Raw genomic sequence first — 6,000 nt, 5'->3', positions numbered from 1 at the left:
GAATCTCCCCAGGAGGTAAGCTCAGATGTAAACGAACATTTTCCAAGCAGGAAATCTGATTTCAGTGATATTTCTTATGCTTTTACTGAGGGCCTAATAGCTGGTGCTGGGAAGGCAGAGGCGGGAGGAGGCTGGAGGGGCGGAGAAGGTTGTGAAGAGGCAGGTGCAACAGGTTGTGGTGTCTTAGAAGACAGATCCACACGGGACAGATTCCAGCATCCATCTGCACAGGAGACTGGCACTTGGGGAGACCTTGGCCTCAGGAGGGGCCTTGGGTGATCAGCAAGAAACAGCAGCCAGAGCCCCAAGAGGGTGACGGTGCCCGGGGAGCAACAGCCAGCAGCTGCCAGATGGGAGGAACAAGCCCACCACAGAGAGACAGGGAGGTGAGTTGAGGGGACAGAGCCAGGCTCAGTCTGTGCAGGGAACTCGATGTCGGCCAGTTATCCAAGCTGAGGGACTCTTTAGAGATTACATAACAGGGGCTGATCCCCAGAGATCTTACATGTTTCATTCAACTTTTTAAAAATCTGTTTACTTTCTGGCTGTATGGGGTCTTAAGTTTGACATACAGGCTCCAGAGCACTCAGACTTAGTTGCCTCATTGCAAGGGGGAATCTTAGTTCTGGACCAGAACTGGTGTGGACCGGGTGTGTCCCCTGTAACCGGAGGTGGATACTTAACCACTGGACCACCAGGAAGTCCCAGATTCAGCTTCTTGATGTCATAGATTTCTGTTAAGTCACCCATGTTGTTTGACCCACACAAATGGGTGCATGCTCAAATTTGGGAGCTTGTCAGAATCATCTGGAGGACTTGGTAAACACAGAGCTGGGGCCTCCTTTCAAAATTTCTGATTCAGAAATTTGAAGACTTTGTCAGACCCAGCCTAAGCACAGTATACATTGTCTCATTGGGCCCTCATCCAGTCATTCAACACATAGTCATCAAAAATCAAGTACATTCAGAGCACTATCATAGGTGCTGAGAATAGACCAGCAAACGAAAGGTTTACCATCAAGGTGAAAGTACAGCACTAACGGCTGTGTGTTTGTGAATATACCTACATTCTATGTGTCTGTGTCCATATCTACATGTGTATCTATGCCATGTGAGCATCATGGGTGCCAAAGCCACTTGGCAGCCAACAGAAATACAAGACCAGGGAGAGGGGGATGTGAAATAGGAGGGCTCAGGGTGAGTATGTGTAGATCGTTTGCAAGACGTCAAATGGAATCATTTCTGTTTTACAGGCAAGAAGTGACTTTCCCTAGGATATACTCATTTCCTCATGTAGCTTCACAAGTACCCTCATCAGAGAGACATTCTTATCATCTCCAATTAAAATATCAGGACACCCATTTTCAAACTCCTGAGGCCCCAGTGGTTAGCAGGATTCTTGAATGCAAATCCTTACTTCTTTTCTCATTAGGCAAGATGCTTAGCCTCTCAGTACTTCCATCTGTAACAGTGCTTTCAAGAAATATGTGAGGCACACACAAAACTGTGTGGGTTTTTTTGATTTTAATTTGGCCACACTATGTGACTTTTGGGATCCCAGTTCTCCAAGGAAGGATGGAACCTGGACTCCCACACTGAAAGCGCTGAGGCCTAACCACTGAACCACCAGGGAATTCCCTCCTGCAGGTAAATGCAAATATTCTTAGGCATATAAAAAAAAAAAAAAAAGAAGAAGAAGAAGTGGGTGAAATTAAGTTTAATATGTTCTTTAACTCAAGATACCTCAGAAATTCTCCAGTCATCAGTGGTTAGAGGTCCACGTTTTCAATGACAAGGCAGGGAGGGTTCCATCCTTCCTTAGGGTTCTTGCAATCCTTGAGGCACACTCCCCCCGCCCACACACACACACACAAAACAGATATCTAAAATATCATTTCAATATGTAATTAATATCAACATTACAGAGACATGTTACAATTTTTAATAGTAAATCTTTGAAATCCCATGTGTGTTTTCTACTTTCACTACCTCTGAATTGGGAGGATCCATTTGTCCAGGCTCCCTGGCTTCACGTGCCTAGTGGCTGTGATAGCTCAGATCAACTGAATGTTTCCTGTTGTTTAGTTGCTAACTAGTGTCCGACTGTTTAGGACCCTGTGACCCACGAGGTTCCTGCGTCCATGGGATTTCCCAGGCAAGAATAGCAGAGTGTGTTGCCATTTCCTACTCCAGAGGATTTCCCGACCCAGGAATCGAACCCGGTTTCCTGTCTTGCAGGCGGATTCTTGACAATCTGAGCCACCAGCGAAGCCCACAGCTGAGGAGGAGGGGCAGGGAAGCGAGGTCCTAGGCGGAGGGACCTTTCGGTAGGAAGCCCGGGATCGGTTTGGTTCCTAGAAGCACCGAAGGACGCGGGCGCTGGAGTTGGAGTGAACCCCTCGCGCGGCCCGGCCAGCCCTCCGCATCCACACGCCCCCTCCCTTCCCCGCTGTGGGCCATCCGCCTTCCGCCTGGCAGGGAAGCCCCCTCCAGACACCCGACCCTACGAAGCCCCTCTCTCCGCAGGCGGAGGCCTGTGTAACACACTGCAGTCCGGCCGTTTCGAGCGAGTCAGCCTTGCGACCTTGTCTTCAGGAAAACTCTCGGCCAAGAGCTCCTCTCACAGGCCCCTCTCGCCGCCCACCCCGCACCCCCTCCGGTCGGGTCTCTCCTCTCCCCCAGCACCAAGGAGGCGCTCCCCTGCCGCGACCCCGAGGCCATCCCCAGGGCGCTGCGGTCCCGCCGGAGGCACGCCTTCCTGGCGACAGAGGGCGGGGCATGCAGATTCGAGACGGCGCTTCTGCCCGAGAACCACAAAGCTACAGCAGATGCGGAATTTCTCTTTTACAATGTGGAGGATGAAGCCTGCTCGAGAGTCTGGTGTGGTGGCGCCATAGCAGTATCAACGAGACAAAGGCAGGGCGCCCTGGAGTGAGCGGGGACCCGGGTCACACTGAGTGCAACATGCTCGACAGCAGGACGGTGACAGCGACGGGCGGTGCAGCGGCATCGCTTCTCGGCCTTTTGGCTAAGATCAAGTGTAGTATCTGTTCTTATCAGTTTAATATCTGATACGTCCTCTATCCGAGGACAATATATTAAATGGATTTTTGGAGCAGGGAGTTGGAATAGGAGCTTGCTCCGTCCACTCCACGCATCGACCTGGTATTGCAGTACCTCCAGGAACGGTGCACCCCTTCAGGGACACTTACAGAAGTACCCAAAGGCAGAAACTAACTCTTTCCTGACTCTGCTAGCTCTGAAATTTAGCTTCTTAAGTTTTTCTACAATCCTTGCAGATGTATTTTTGTGGAATCTGCTTAGACCTCTATTTCTCTGAAAGACACTCTCTTCTTCCTTAAAGTCTTGGAAGAGAATCTTCCTACTCTTGTTTAACTACAAGCTGGTGTCCAAGCTCCCACTTGATATTCCCAGTTCCTCCTGATGCCATCTTCAAGATAGAACCAGCACACTAGCTTGAATCTTCTGCTTCTGTGCCTACTCTTGAGGTCTCTAATGTTACTCCGGTGTTTTGTTTCCTGTCTTCAAGCAGTTCTGGCTGAGAAACACCAGATTCCACCTGGAGTCTAGGTCAAGTTGATGGCCTTTCCACTCAGAAGAGAAGAGGGCCTAAAGTAAGACCACCATGTCTTTTGGCTACACAAAGCAGGCTTTTGAGGTTAACACAAAGTTCAAATCATGAATAAGCCAGCATGAGTGAAAAAGCCAGCTTAAAACTCAATACTGTACTTCCGAGGTGGCCCAGTGATTAAGAATTCGCTTGCCAATGCAGTGGAGAAGGAAATGGCAACCCACTCCAGTATTCTCGCCTAGAGAATCCCATGGATGGAGGAATCTGGTAGGCTACAGTCCACGGGGTTGCAAAGAGTCAGACATGACTGAGTGACTTCACTTCACTTTTTTTTGCCAATGCAGGGGATTGGTTCAATTCCTAGTCCAGGAAGATTCCACATGCCCTGGGGCAACTAAGCCCCTTTGACACAACTATTGAGCCTGTACTCTAGAGCCCATAAACCACAATTAGAGAGTAACCCCCGTTTGAAAGTAGAGAAGCCTCATGCATCAACAAAGACTCAGTGCAGTCAAAAATAATTTTTTTTAAAGACCTCAATTATTAAAAGCACTAAGATCATGACATCTGGTCCCATCACTGCATGGCTAATTGAAGAGGGGAAATGTGGAAGCAGTGACAGATTTCCTCTTCTTGGGCTCTAAAATCACTGCAGATGGTGACTGCAGTCAGGAAATCAGATGATTGTGTCTTGGCAGGAAAGCTATGACAAACCTAGACAGTGTGTTAAAAAGCAAAGACATCACTTTGGTGTTGGGACAATGGTCCCGATATTCAAGGCTGTGGTCTTTCCAATAGTCATGTACGGATGTGAGAGGTGGACTATAAAGATGTCAGAGGCCAAAGAACTGATGCTTTGGAACTGTGGTGCAGGAGAAGATTCCTGAGAGTCCCTTGGAAAACAAGATCAAACCAGTCCATCTTAAAGGAAATCACTCTTAATTCTCCTTGGAAGAACTGATGCTGAACCTGAAACTTCAATACGAGGCCACCTGATGTGAAGAACCCATTCATTGGAAAAGACCATGATGCTGGGAAAGACTGAAGGCAGAAGGAGAAGGAAGACAGAGGATGAGATGGTTGGATGGCATCATCGAATCAACGGACATGAGTTTGAGCAACTCTAGGAGATAGTGAAGGACAGGGAAGTCTGGAGTGCTGCAATTCACAGGGTTGCAAAGAGTCAGACAGGACTTAACAACTGAACAACACTAAAAAACACCATATCCTCTATGCCAGGACATTTTAGTAAATGAGTTTTTGGAGCAGGGAGTTGGAATAGAACCTTTCTCCATCCAGTTTGTCAGGGCAACACCGGGGACTGGCCCAGTCCAGTCTCCTTTAAATGGGAATTCCAGTCCCCATCTCCACATCCAGCCTGGAGCCCTGGAGTCTTCCTCCATTAATGACCATTTTGTTTCCTGCAGCCTCATTTCTGCAGCTCTTTCTGTCAACAAGATCACAGCCCAGGACAGAGTGCATTGGAGGATTCCCTAGAGAGAACATTCAAATATTCTTTCTTTGAGCCTTCATGGATGGAGTGCCTGCCAGGTTGAAGGCCTCAGTGAAATGGATAAGGACCTGCCCTCATGGAGTGGACATTATAATGAGGAGTAGGGAGAGGCAGACAGTGACTCTAGAGGGTCATTTCAGATAGTGACATAAGCCATCGAGGAAAACAAACAGGGAAATGTGCTGGAGAGTGACTGGGGGGAGAGCTACTTTACACGGAGGAGGGATTGCTCATGAAGGCCTCTTCAGTGGTGACATCAGAGGCAAGTTTAAGTGGCTAGGAGGCAAGGAAGCATTCCAGACAGGACAGACTAGCTGGGACAGACTACCTGCTTCCTCCCATTGGCTCCCTTACCTGGGTCAGATTCCAGCTGCTGAGTGATGTTCTTCCTCAGAGCTGTCTCCCCACCAGACTAAGCGCTGAGCCCAGAAGCTGGTTCTTCACAGTCACAGCTCCGCAGTGCCCAGCACTGTGCCTGCCACACAGTAGGCATTCATGAAACCCTCCATGATTCCTGACTACATGATGGATTGACTAAATGTACTCAAGGGTTTCCTTGAGTGTGGGAACCAAGCACCCGGCCTTAGCTGGGAGTTTCCTGGTCTGGGGTCCCTGACACCTTGGGGCTTGGGAGGGATACCTATAAAACCCTGCACTTCCAGGCAAGGTCTGGGTAATCCTGAACCCTCAGGCCTTGTCTGGGGAAGAGGGATTTCTTAGAGGAGAAAAAGAGAGGCCATGGGATGGATGACACTGGGGAGAGAAGCCCCCTTCAAGGCCTGGTGGGCTGAACCCTGGGCTGAGACTCATCATGAGTCCTGTCTTGACAAGTGAACTGGCTTGGAAAAGCCACCTCCCCCTTTGGAGCCTTGGTTTCCACAGCATGTGATGAGGG

At 49.1% G+C, this 6,000-nt stretch overlaps 1 non-coding gene across 1 annotated transcript; it reads left to right on the top strand.

Annotated features, from left to right (window-relative positions):
• Nucleotides 1-3,008: 3,008 nt before the first annotated feature.
• LOC133058221 (U2 spliceosomal RNA) lies at nucleotides 3,009-3,199 on the top strand. The gene has a single exon (XR_009693321.1). It is a non-coding gene; the product is annotated as a U2 spliceosomal RNA (small nuclear RNA).
• Nucleotides 3,200-6,000: the final 2,801 nt, after the last annotated feature.

Source organism: Dama dama, chromosome 5, assembly GCF_033118175.1.
Source record: "Dama dama isolate Ldn47 chromosome 5, ASM3311817v1, whole genome shotgun sequence".
Classification (NCBI taxonomy): domain Eukaryota; kingdom Metazoa; phylum Chordata; class Mammalia; order Artiodactyla; family Cervidae; genus Dama; species Dama dama.
The sequence above is the reverse complement of the archived record's forward strand: the minus strand, read 5'-3'. Positions and strand labels throughout refer to the sequence as shown.